We start from the raw sequence: 13,082 nt of genomic DNA, 5'->3' as shown, positions 1-13,082 counted from the left end.
CCAGGGGGGCTCCGTAGCCATCAATAAACATGAAGAGTTTTTATTTGTTGTTCTGGAATACAGGGGTACTCAAACCTTTTTGTTAAAAGGCCACTTGTGAATTTTATACAAGGTCAATGGTCCGGATCAATGCCAGTAAAGTGCAAACAGTTCAGTATGGCACATTATACAGAAACATGGCAAAATAAAATAGACACAAATATTTGTTATCTTAAATGTCATGTGATCCGAATGGGAGAATGGAATAATAAAGTTAAGTATTTAATATTGACAGATACCTCTGTCCCAGTATGTTAGGTTTTGATTTGTACTATTCAACACTTTCTAGTCATTGTAGAAGATGGATGGAAAATAAAGTAATGATTCCGGCCTACTGAAATGGGCTGGTTTAAAAAAACATGACACTTTGTTGGGTTTAGTACACCGGTTCTTTCTCAAATGTTGCAGGATTGTAGAAGAGCTATACACGACAGCAATTCACAGAGCACATTAACATTAATGCAACGATGAATCATTTGAGTTAATATCAGCCATCAATTATCATGAAGAGTTTTTATTTGTTGTTCTATGCTATAGCATTGTGAGAACAAGTATGCTAGACCAAGTGAATCACCTCAGTTAACTCTGAATCTTGTATATGAGTGGGAGTTACATTAACTAATTTCTTTCTTTATTGTGGATGTTTATTGTGGTTCTGGTTTTCTAGGATTGCTTCCTCTAGCAGTTATGTACATTTTAGATCATTATATTAACATTTTTGGCCATTAACAATGAAACCCATACAATTCAAATTTGTGCAGTTTATTTGCTAAGCTTCTCTTGTGAAAAGGGGAAATGGGACAATAAATGAATACCTTAAATATTGGCAAAATGTGGCAAATCATGCATTATTTTAACAAGGTACTCACCCCCTTCATTTCTTAAAGACTTCAATGAGGTTTTTGACTTTGGTGAAATCAATTTCTCAATGATTTACAAAGAAATGCAGACAAAGATTAACATGAATACAATTGACATTTTAATGACATGATAGCCAGAAACACTAGTTGATGTATCGAATACCATGTACTTTGCTAGATCTGCATTTACAGGTCTATAGTGAGGAAGTGAAAATTGTTGTGATTACATTTATGAAGTTGTAAATATTATCTTCTGTTTTACTACATTAACTATCAAGTTGTACAATTAGAAAATACTCTGGAATTAAATGGATTTAAAGTCATGACAGTGGGACTAAGAAGCATTTTCAAGCCCTACTGCTCACATGCAGGAAACAGCACACAGTTTATGAGGTGAAGGGCCGAGGGTGACGCCTACACCTGGAGTCAAATCCAATTCATCCTCCGAAACTCCTGGAGCAGGAGTAAAACGAAAGTGTTGCAAGAGGCTGGTGAAGAAGATGAAGAGCTCCACCCTGGCCAGACTCTCTCCAAGACAAGCCCTGCGACCTTGAAGAGAAAGAAATCAAAAGGAATATGATCATGTCGCCTGCAAGTCAGTGCACATCAAGAAGTGATGGCTAAATTCACCAACCTGCAGAAAAAGGCATGAAGGCATCTCGCTTGATGAACTTCCCGTCTTTGTCCAGGAAGTGAGCAGGATAAAAGCTGCGGGGGTGTTCCCACTCAGTCTCATCATACAGGACGGATGTCAGGAGAGGAAACACTGTGGTCCCCTGTGGAAAAAACACGGTATGATTTCCAATACTGTCATATATAGAGGGCGGATTCTATTGATAGAACCGGTTGAACAATGGATGTCTAAAGAGAACTGAATACAGCATTAGAGCAAGGGCACTGTTCGCTCCTATAAAATTAGCTCTCAGAAATGGCTGTACTTTGTAAAAAGATGAAACGGGTCTTTCTGCAATCTTTCGTAGCCATAGGGCTCAGTCTGAATTTGGCTATTATCAGATCTTACAACGACTACTTAATGATTTAAATCAGGGGGATTTATTAAAGGTTAGCATTTGATTTAGCGTAGGCAGTCCTAAGGCAGTCTTGTCCAGTTTCATTTAATTCATAGGACAGTCCTCCTCTTTAATTAGTCATATGTGATTCATCCTCTCAAGTAATCTTGGGTTCTTTAAATTACATGTTTCATTCATTCTGACCTTCTTAATGAAGTGACCCTGGAAAGTTACGTCTTTGCTTGTTTTGTGATGAAGTGCCATCGGGACAATGTTGCCCAGTCTCTGTGTTTCATGGATGACAGCGTCAGTGAAAGGCAGGCTCTTCCTGTCCTGTACCTGGGCTTGACGACTTCCTACCACCCTGCTCAGCTCTTCCTGGACCTGGTCTAAAAGATTGAATGTTATTTTGAGTTGAGATGATCTTTGTGTTGGTAAAGCACATATTGTTGCTTGGAATGTTGCATGAAACGGATTTGATCGGATTTTAAGATCCTTACCTTGTATTTTTGGATACTTGGCCATAAATAGTAGTGCCCATCTCAGGGTATTTGCTGTTGTGTCAGTGCCTGCAACAAAGAGATTAAGAACCGTATGCTTCAGGTTTTTAATCATGGAAGTGACTGTCTGTGATCCCGGATTCCTGCCAAAAAATATAAACAGTTATTCAAACAAATCGGAACCAAAACCTAGACATGTTACATATGAGGGAATTTGTTGCTTTGTTGAGGTAGTAGTTGGCAAGCCTTTTTATAATGTAATCAAAGGGCTGACTAGTACTGATGTAGTTATCTGTATTGGAAATTACATTTCAAAATCTCAGAATGTTAATCAGGATATCTGTAAAATACTTTTGATATGAAGAAGTCAGTAATTTCCTCTTTCACTTAAAAACATATTCACAATTACATTTTAACATGTTAAACCAAGAATGTTGACCAATCTAGTTTCCCATCAACAAACAATTTTTGGGTAATTGGCCAACATTACCATTATCATATCATTTCTGATATATGACTCAAATTGCCATGCGTATTTCTGACACATAATATTAGCATTTATTTGACTACTTTTAATTTTGACTTCAGGAAATTCAAATCTCACCAGCTTTAAAGTAATTTCAGATATTTTGCATATAATTAATTCTAATACATATGTTTCACTAGTTACACCTGGATAACAGATATTTGAAATGTATTTCTTGATATCTGGGTTTTGATTAAATTTATTCGTTAATTTAATTAATGAAATACTTTTAATTCACAGATCAGTCACATTTAATTTTTTGCTATCCAGATTTCCATTTATTTCATCTAATGTAAACATATTAATTTCCACTAGTAAAATCAATTGTCTATCAAAAATAATATTACTGCTTGTCCATATCATCTTTTGGACATGTTGGCATTGAATTTGAACTAGTCAGAAAAAAGGGCTGATTTCTACAACTGCGATTACTGCTGCTGATTAAATGTTCAAATACTTGCATTTCATTCATTGTCACAAACAACTCTACTTTTCCTGGGAATGCTGAAGGCAAAGAAAGCCATTACAGGTTTATGAACTTGTGGTTGTGTTGGGGTGTGTAATGAAATGCTTCCCAACCTCCAGATGTTGTATTCGGAGCAGAAAGGCGTCCACAAATCCTCTGCACATCTGTGGATTGAGGGTCTCTTTCAAACGACTAAACATCTGCTGAGTCTGTTTCGGGTTCTCAGCAGCTATCGTGTGAAGTTCCTTTCTGTCAGCAATCCATTTACCGATCCATGGGAACATGTTAAACACCTTTTTTATATGTAAAAAAAAGATACCTTTGAATCAGTTGCACCACATTCATGTATTATGTATGTTAAACTCACATCTGGATGTCTCTCCTTGATCAAAATAATAAATGAAATAATATAAGATAGGACTTTATTTATCCCGCAGGAAATTGTTGTGCCAGAGTTACAAAGATACAATAAACACAGCAGCATAAATGGCACCTGTATTGACGGGGAGCCCAGGAGTTGGATATATCTGGTTGCTCGATGTACCAGTGATTTAAACTCTGCATCTTCATATTCAAATCTGCTGCCATAAACAATTGAGCAGATCATATTAGCCACTGCCTGGTATATGGGTTGAGTTGTATCAAAAGCTTCTCCTGTAAAAAGTAAAACAAATAAAAACCACAAACTTTGTTAACCTGTTGCTTATCATGCAGTTGTTTTTAATAAGACACTTACCTTTACATTTCTTTAACACGTCAATGAGGTAGGTGCATTCCTCAATGATTTTGTCCTCACTAGCCCTCTTGCCCATTCCAAAGTCTCTGAGGTTAGTCAAGGCAAAGCGCCTCATCTCTTTCCATGATTCACCGTTGGACCATGCGAGTCCTAAAATAAAACCATTGTTATGGCCAGACCATGTTTGCTCAATGTTATCAATTGTGGATTGCGTTCTGATTCGCTGTTATCCAGCACCAAAAACAATAAAATGTTGCTAAAAATGTAACACAACAGGGAGGTTATTTAAAAAAAGGAAACGTTCCTTACCATGGCCTCCACTATTTTCTTTTGTTATTTGCAATGAATATCTGTCACCAAACTCTTCTGCATAGTTGACAAGTGCCTCCTTCACAGTTTTGTATCCAGCCAGGATCACCACTTTTTGGGGTCCCAAATGAACTGTGAAAACGGATCCATATTTCTTGGAAAGCTAAAAAAAAACAAGGGCATCATCATATTATTTTTTCAAGAAAAATAAATCAGAAGATCAACAATGTGATATCTGCAGAGCACATATAACATAACACCCCTCAAGAAATGAACATTAGTTCAATAATTTCCTCACCTCCATATATGTGTTGTAGGGTCTCTTGAGGTCGAGCTGCAGTAGGTTCCCAAGTAGGGGAAGTGGTTTTGGACCTGGAGGTCCCTTCCCTTCATCCTGGGAGCTGAATCTGGAGGAGGAGAGAATGTAGACGAGCAGCAGGACAACCAGAGCTCCAAACAGGGAGATGGAACTGAAAGACTGGAGAAACAGATCCAAAAGCCCCATGATTTCAAAAGAAAAAGCTTCCTTGTTTCTTTTGGAGCTTGTGGTATGGAAACAGCCGAGGCGGGTAATGTGCTTAACTATTTATCTGATCGTCAAAGGGCAATCCCACTCCCTGCCGCCAACAAATCCAGTCCAATATATTTAAGTTGCTTTGGATAAAAGCATCAGATAACTAACTTGTAATGTACCTTTTAGAAAGAGTGTACTTTTATTGTTTGATTGGTTTACTGATTTCTTATCTTCAATGTCCCGAAGGGGAGAGTTTAATGGAACAATAAAGTTAAGTCTCTTATTGACAGATTCTTCTTTACCAGTCTTTTGGTTTTGGATATTGGCTCTTCAAAACTTTGACCCATTTAGAGTCCACACTATAAAAAAGGATTTTGGAGGGTAGTATATATTATCCAAGCAAATCATTTAAATTGTACTCAAGGTATATAAGTGAGCATTGTTAGTATATATGAATGGGTACATTCTACCTACACTACCTAATTTCTGACAGTACCAACTGAAACACAAACAATCTGGGTAAAATCTACTTGAAGATATTAGGCCCACACTGCCCCTTTGCGCATGCGTCTGCGGTGATTCTTGGCTGCAGGCCAGAGGAACGGTTCTCTTTCGCGCCTCCCTCCTCCTGGTGTGTGGAAATGTTGGAAGGTAAGATATTACTGTCTATTATGTCCTACATATAAATGTTCACGTTTTTTGAGGTTCATCACAAGACTTGTTGTCTGCTTGCTTCACGGTTAGACAAGGAATTTAAGTTTGTTCTCATCTATTACTCACTGGAAGTCGGTCAATGATGCTAGATAGCTGTAGCTAACATAGGAGCTAAGAGTAAAGCACTATGATGTTTAGCTCCATATTGTTAATAATTGTTATTACAGCAACAATGTGCATGTTGACGGCATGCCGTCTGAAATGAGTTAAACGTCACGGTGACAGTTGTGTATTAATGTAAGCTAACCAGCCAAGTTGTGTTTCACGTTAGCATCGTGCATGCTTAGCAGAGAAGGCTATTGTTTGCTAGCTAAGTACTAACAAGAACAGCGCGCGGAAGGTGGCATTCGTTTAAATCAACCTTTGAAGTTGGTCGTCCTCTATATAAGGTGTGTTTGTCCAATGTTATTTTCCACACAGTATCCAATGGACATGCATACGTGATGCACACTGCAAAAATCAGTAGCCGTTTATTAAATAGCATGTCAGTTCAAGTAATATGACGAACTCTGACCCGGTTGAGTAGTATTGAGTACAGTAACGGTTTGCGGGGGACACATTCAAATGATGCACAAGGCTAACTAAGTTGAAGCTAGCTTGTAGCATCTCTCTTAAGGCCCTGACACACCAAGCAGTCACCAGAGGACTCGCCGACGCCGGCTGTTGAGTCGCCGTGTTCTCTTGCGTCTTAGCCATGTGTCGCACAGGAACACACCGCAAAAACTTCAGTGCATGAGTGGCAATAACTCTCCTTACCAGCAGGCGGCGGTAGTGTGTATTAGTCATTCAAAAGAGGCAACAACCGGAAAACAGAGAAGAAGAACAGACCGTGATATAAACAAACAACAAATAGCGTGTGCGTTCCATTTTCACTCTCGTCCATCGAAAACATGTTTCGTGCGGCACTGGAGCTAGATTTGGGTTCTGCCCGCTCTGTATTAATGTCATGTTGGTTATCATCATGTAGGCGTTGATAAAAGCTCATTCTAATGTTGTGTTATGTGTGTATGAAGGTGCAAAATAAAGTTTTGCATTGCCTATCCTACTATTTGTGTTCTTTTAATCACACAGCGATAACAATAACAATGTGCCTACATAACTGTCAGTTGCAGCCCTAGCATTAGTATTGTTTATAGTAACAGCTACAACATTAAAATACTTCTAGGCAGATTGAGGAGGATAATGAGAGAATGAACAGAGAAACATCCATCTGAATAATAATAACTTTATTTGTATAGCACCTTTCATACAGGGGATTTCAGTTCAAAGTGCTTTACATCAGTAAGAAATAAGATATAAAATCAGTGTAAAACAAGCAGCAAGAGCAAAGCATAAAGTGGGATCAAATAATGCAGATATAGTAATCCCAACAGGCCACCTTGTTTATGGTTTGATTCAGTTTTAGTAGAATATAAAATACATGAATGAATGATGAAATGAGCACATGAAGTGCAGACATACTATAATTATATTGAGGTACTTGAGACTAATCCTGCAACTTTATATTACTGCTCCACTCCCATTCAGTGTACTTTATACCACGCTACATTTATTTGATAACTTCAGTTAACTTTGAAGATTCAGAACACTAGAAAATATAATCAAGACATATTTTATCATGTATTATTATAGGTTAAGATAAAATGTTATTGATTCCATGGTGAATTTCATATAATGTAATTTAAATCAGCTCCTCCACTTCAGCTCTCTGAAGCAGAAATAAATCATATATTGTTGTGTTATGTAATGGCTGTAGTATGAATCTACGAAATAAAGTTTTGCATTGCCTATCCTGCAGAAACACCCATCTGAATAATGGCCACTTCTTGCTAAATTGAATGTATGGAGGTACGAATGTATGAAGGTACGAAATAAAGTTTTGCATTTTGCAGTATCGGTAAAAAGTGGTTTATTATCCAAATAAACAATAATAATAAAAAAAGTAAACATTCAATAATTATACAATACAATAAAAATACAATACAATAAAAATACTATGCAATACAACATTTGTATTGCCACAACTATCTGTAAAAAAAAATTAGCCACATTTAAAAAATGAGTGAACTTTATGTACAAAAAAACAGGGCAAGTGAAATGACTTGAGGTTTCATTTTCCTCTAAGCACTCGAAGAAGCTATTTTGTAGGGTTGCCAGAAACTGACCATGATCAAAACCGATTATTCGGCAGCCCTGGCGAATAATAATTGATTATTCGACCGACACCGATTGGGTACAATCATGTTAATGAGCTAAGTCCCGCCTCCCATTGTTCGAGATCCTTTGATGGGTGTTATCACAGGTAGGTGTGAAAAGCCCCCCTGTGTAGTGCCTTTGTTGTTTAGTTCTTTGATGTATTGATTAAGATAATCTCTTTGAAGTTATGTTGTCTGGCCCCTGTCCCCTCACACCCCTTTGTAGTCTAGTCCTTTGATGTGTGTTATAACAGGTAGGTGTGAAAAGCCCCCCTGTGTAGTGCCTTTTGTTGTCTAAATCTTTAAAGTGTTGATTAAGGCAGACTCTTTGAAGTTATGTTGTCTGGCCCCTGCCCCTCAGAGTTGAATAATTAGCCTTTGATGTTTGCCCCTTTGATGTGAGGTGTTATAACAGGCAGGTGTGATTTCACACTGGTGTGTTATAAGCCTTTGATGTTAATCTAGGTGTCTCTTTGAAGTTATGCGTGAGACTGTCTACCCGCCCCCTCCCAGCCTCCCCCCCCCTTTTCTCCACCCCTTCCTTATGGCTATGACGCCAACAGATAGTGGGGGTGGAATTAGATGAAGATAGAAATATGCTCAAACAAAATAAAAAAAGGCAGTCATTTCTACTTACCAAGTCACCTTTCAAAAAAGAAAAATGGCAAGAGACGCCTCGAATGGGGTTTAATCAGCCTGTGACAACTTACCGCCATCCGTCCGGAGCGCCAGTCAAGAAACGAATGCAGCAGCAGTGCGGGGTTCAGACGCCTACAGCCGAAAGATCTGTGCACAAACTTATCTAGTGCCCTCTTTTGGTCATGTGCGCGTTCATGTGTGTTGGAGGAGGGGCTCTGTGAGGAAGTGGCAGATTTTCCCCCCGGTTTGACTCTCACTGTGTGTGTGTGTGGGAAGTTCCCTCTTTGCATGAGATGCATGTTACTTGCACAATAAAAATTAGGAAACTTAGGAAACATTTGACTCCAACTGGAGCAGATTTATTTAAAAAAAATTAGCAACACACTATACCAGAAGCATTTTTTGCGTAAAAAAAAAAAACTTTATACAAACCCTGAATGTTACAGTATTACTCCAGTAAGTCATAACAGTTCTTTTTGGAAGTGAATCACAGAGGGACCTGACACTTCCTGCAGCACACAGGTGTCTTCACCCTTCTGTTGCCAGCATCAGAGCACCTCCTGCAGGACCTCCTGACCTTGGTGGCATCTTCCCCATAATACTCGGGCATCCAGAAGCCATATCATCATCGTGAAAACAATTGTGAAAACAAATGTGGAAAAAACAAATAGATGAATTCTCTGGCTTGTACTTTCAAAAATGTAACTCAAATCAGAAATAATTTCTCTACAACAACTGTGAGAGAAACTTCTGATCCGCAATGTGATGAAAGAAATGGAAGCTGGAATCCGCTTTAAATCAAACACCTGAGTTTATTGAGAGTCACGGCCGGAGCGTTTACAAGATATTCATACAACTTTCATCATGAGAATCCCAAGTCAACACTGCCCATTTCAGAGCAGAACAGCGCAATTCTACACAGAGAATATAGGAGTGGCCTACATTCGTGCGCGTTCCATCCTAATCGATATCACACATGTCAAACACAAAGGACTGGTCTGTTAACACCATCTGCGCATTAGCCACACTCCCCCACAGGAAGGCAGGGCCTTTTGGCCTTTTGCCCTGTGTAAATTACAAACAGGACACATAGGGAAAACACTAACATTCTCCCATGCACAGATCTCATTAAAATATTTTCTTCACAGATCCTCCCTTTTATCAATTTATTGATAACCAATTAACATTAGTCTAAGAATATTTCAGTCACTACTTAAATCAAATAAAACGTCCTCAGAGTTGTGTGGATTCTCATTACATTAATTACATCAAAAGCAGAATAAGATTGAAACAGTCAATCACAATGGTTGATACAGACAACCATAATAGAAAAATCATCTCTCTTCAGTGTTTGATTTCTTTTTGTCAAAAGCACAATAATAACACACATGTAATACAAAAATATAATAGTAAAATATATGTTTCAAAACAAGATCTTTTATAATTTATCACTCAGTTAATCTCATTCATCAAACACAAATTCAAAATTAGCTTACATCTTAAAGATTTACTTCAAGGCAATTACTTATTAAAACACAATTAGAATGTAGGATTATAAGAAATCCAATTGAGGTATAAAATCAGAATCATAAGGAATCCAGTTAAGATTCACAGTTAAGGTATACATTCACAGTGATGAATCGATCAATCTGTAATCTGTAAAGGAACAGTGTCCACAATCTTTAACATTACTTTACGTTTACTTCAATACACTTATTCAAGAGTAAGGCACTTTACTACATACATTTTATTCAAATAAATGTGTTCAAAATCTGAAAAGGAAAAGTCAGACATTTTATTGTAACAACCTGAGGAAGGAAAAATCAAAAACATCTGTTCTTTATTCAAGGAAAATCAAAACATCTATTCTTTATTCTGAGTGTCAACTTTAATCAATTTATCAATCGCTGAAAGGAGGTACCCATGGTACAGGAACTGCCATGGAGACCCATGGGTCTGGAAGCTCGGTGTCGTACATCAACATTGTGTCATTTACAGTAGAATACCCCACTAGCCTCTGTGGGGCCTGGAGGGCAGTCTTGGCAACCCTGCGTATGGCTAATTTAACTACAGTGATCAAACAAATCACTAGGTTTAGCACAACCAAGATAAACACTGCAACAGTAACAACAAATGTAACCAACCCCGCTCCCCAGGATCCAAGGGTTCCACTTAAATCCCCAAATGTAAACCCATGAGTTTCATGCAATTCTTTTATCCCGTTAGCAGTATCATGAGCCATATCCATAACTTCCGGTGTGGCGTCAGAGACAAAGGAACAGCACTCCGCACCAATTACTTTACATGCGCCCCCCTGGGCAGCTAAGAGGAGGTCCAGCGCCATGCGATTCTGCAGTGCTACTGTCCTAACTTCTTGAAATTATTTATGTTCAGCTAACATTGCTGTGTTCGATACATTTAGATGATTTTCCACTACTTTGGATAATGCCATGATTTCCTGCTGACTAACATAAATGCCGTACCAAGGCAAAAATAGGCTCGCTATCTGTTGTCCTTTTGTAATGGACCTGCTGTTCCTGTGTAGAGAGGGAAGTATCGCTGCAATCTCATTTGCCTCTACTTTACGGATTAAAAGAATTAGGTAGGCTAGATAGCAGGTGCCATAAAAAACATCATATGGTACGCAGCCATAAGCCACAAACTAAGTAAACTCTCTGTGGGAGGGGAATTCTGGCTAATTTTACCCTCACTATGGTATTACAGTCGCTGTGTCCCACATCCGGAGAGGTGTGAGATCCTGCTTCATTCTGGAAACAGATGGACACATTCTTCCATTCATGTACTACAATTGGGGGAACATATATTGAACAGTCACGTGTAGGGGGATTGCCTAGGGGTATTGGTTGCGTACAATCATGTATTTTAACCTCAACGGAGTTCACTGTTCTGGAGCCAAACCAGGGCACAACTGTTACCAAAGCTTCAACCAGCAAAGATGCCATGTGTGGTTGTTTTGTGCATGTTGGACTTGTGGAATTAACCGAACAATTAGTTTGTACCAGAGCTAACTGGAATCTGTATTCAAAAGCTAGGTTAATGTATTTCTTCACATATATTAGTTTTAAAAACATCAATCGTTTGAAACCGTCAGGCAGGTCATTTTTATTTACTGTCTCAACAATGAGAGAGACCAGACCCTTGTACTGTAACGGTTTATCAGAGTCTGTTGGGTATGAAGGAGTGTAGCAGTCCTCAGCCTCATCGCTAATCCTAGAGTCAATATCGTTCCAGCTGACTAATTTATAATCCGCTTTTGTGAAAGGAATTGGGCTAAACATGGGGGAATGCATGGATTCTGGCATATTTTGGCACAGCCAACAGTTGTTAATATTACGTTCATGTGCGTAGTCTAACATTAAACTTACTGCAGAATTAGTTTTAGTTTGTTTAAAAGGAGTGATTAAGGCCTTTTTTGAAAAATCTACATCACCTCCTGAGTGTTTAAGTGGAGTGGATAGAACATTTGTTTTTCTATCTGGTCCAGACAGTTTGCATGCAGTAGCACCTGGATTGGGAACCTGGTAATCTGGTTTCCTCACTCTACATGTTGCTTTATCCTTTATCAGTGTCTTAACCTGTTCTCTAGTGCTACACCACAGTTCTGGGGGCATTTCTTCAATGGTGTCGAGTGCTATTCTCACCCCCTCCGACGCCACCCCGTCCGCACAGTACTGGTTCATTGGATATATCTCCCATGTTGAGTGAACTAAGGACACATAAAATATAATAATACAGTTAGATGGATCACATATTAAAGCTGGACAATTAAAAGAAATAGTCTCTGATTTATGATCAGGGAGGGAGACAATCCTCCTGATTCTTCCTCCTTTTCTTTCTCGTTGTGTCTCTTGCACCATACTGAATGTCTGTGTGGTGATTGGATACAACCTGTCCTTGTCGCTAGGCACTGATTTGCCCGTTGGTGTCGTTTTGCCCTCAGGGTCTGGGCCCTGAGTGGTCAAGTCGTCTGCGCTCGTAGATAAGAGCACCTTATTTTCTTCCTCAGACGGGCGAGATCCCTCGCCACCTGTCGTTGGGATTTCCACAGCTCCATCTAGCAGGGCGTCCTTGGCCAGGTACAGAAGACCCAGCATGACGATGATGATGACTGCCTTCACACGCCAACTTAACTTTCTCAGAGAATTAAGCATAAATCTGTCAAATGTTCAAAACATTATGTTTTTTTTCTGTCAGACCCTGTGTGCTGAAATCTACTCAAACAGAGTACTTCATGGTAGTGGTCAGCTTTTAAACACAAACTTGTATCTTTCAGTAACATTCTCAGAGAATGTAAGCATAAATCTGTCAAATGTTCAAAAACAGCCTTGTTTCACTGAAATCTCTCAAAATCACAAACTGCCATTAAGAGTCAGATTCTTAACGAAATCTACGGACACAAAGTCTACTTCATTATCTACTTTTTCAGCTTTTTAAATACAAAAGTGTATCTTTCAGTAACTTTTTGAGAGAGTTAAGCATAAATCTGTCAAATGTTCAAAACAGCCTTGTTTCACTAAAATAGCCTCAAAATCACAAACTGCCATTAAGAGTCA

At 38.7% G+C, this 13,082-nt stretch overlaps 1 pseudogene; it reads right to left on the bottom strand.

Annotated features, from left to right (window-relative positions):
* Positions 1-1,260: 1,260 nt before the first annotated feature.
* LOC117442613 (cytochrome P450 2K1-like) lies at positions 1,261-5,003 on the bottom strand (annotated as a pseudogene).
* Positions 5,004-13,082: the final 8,079 nt, after the last annotated feature.

The sequence above is a fragment of the Pseudochaenichthys georgianus genome, unplaced genomic scaffold, assembly GCF_902827115.2.
Source record: "Pseudochaenichthys georgianus unplaced genomic scaffold, fPseGeo1.2 scaffold_447_arrow_ctg1, whole genome shotgun sequence".
Classification (NCBI taxonomy): domain Eukaryota; kingdom Metazoa; phylum Chordata; class Actinopteri; order Perciformes; family Channichthyidae; genus Pseudochaenichthys; species Pseudochaenichthys georgianus.
The sequence above is the reverse complement of the archived record's forward strand: the minus strand, read 5'-3'. Positions and strand labels throughout refer to the sequence as shown.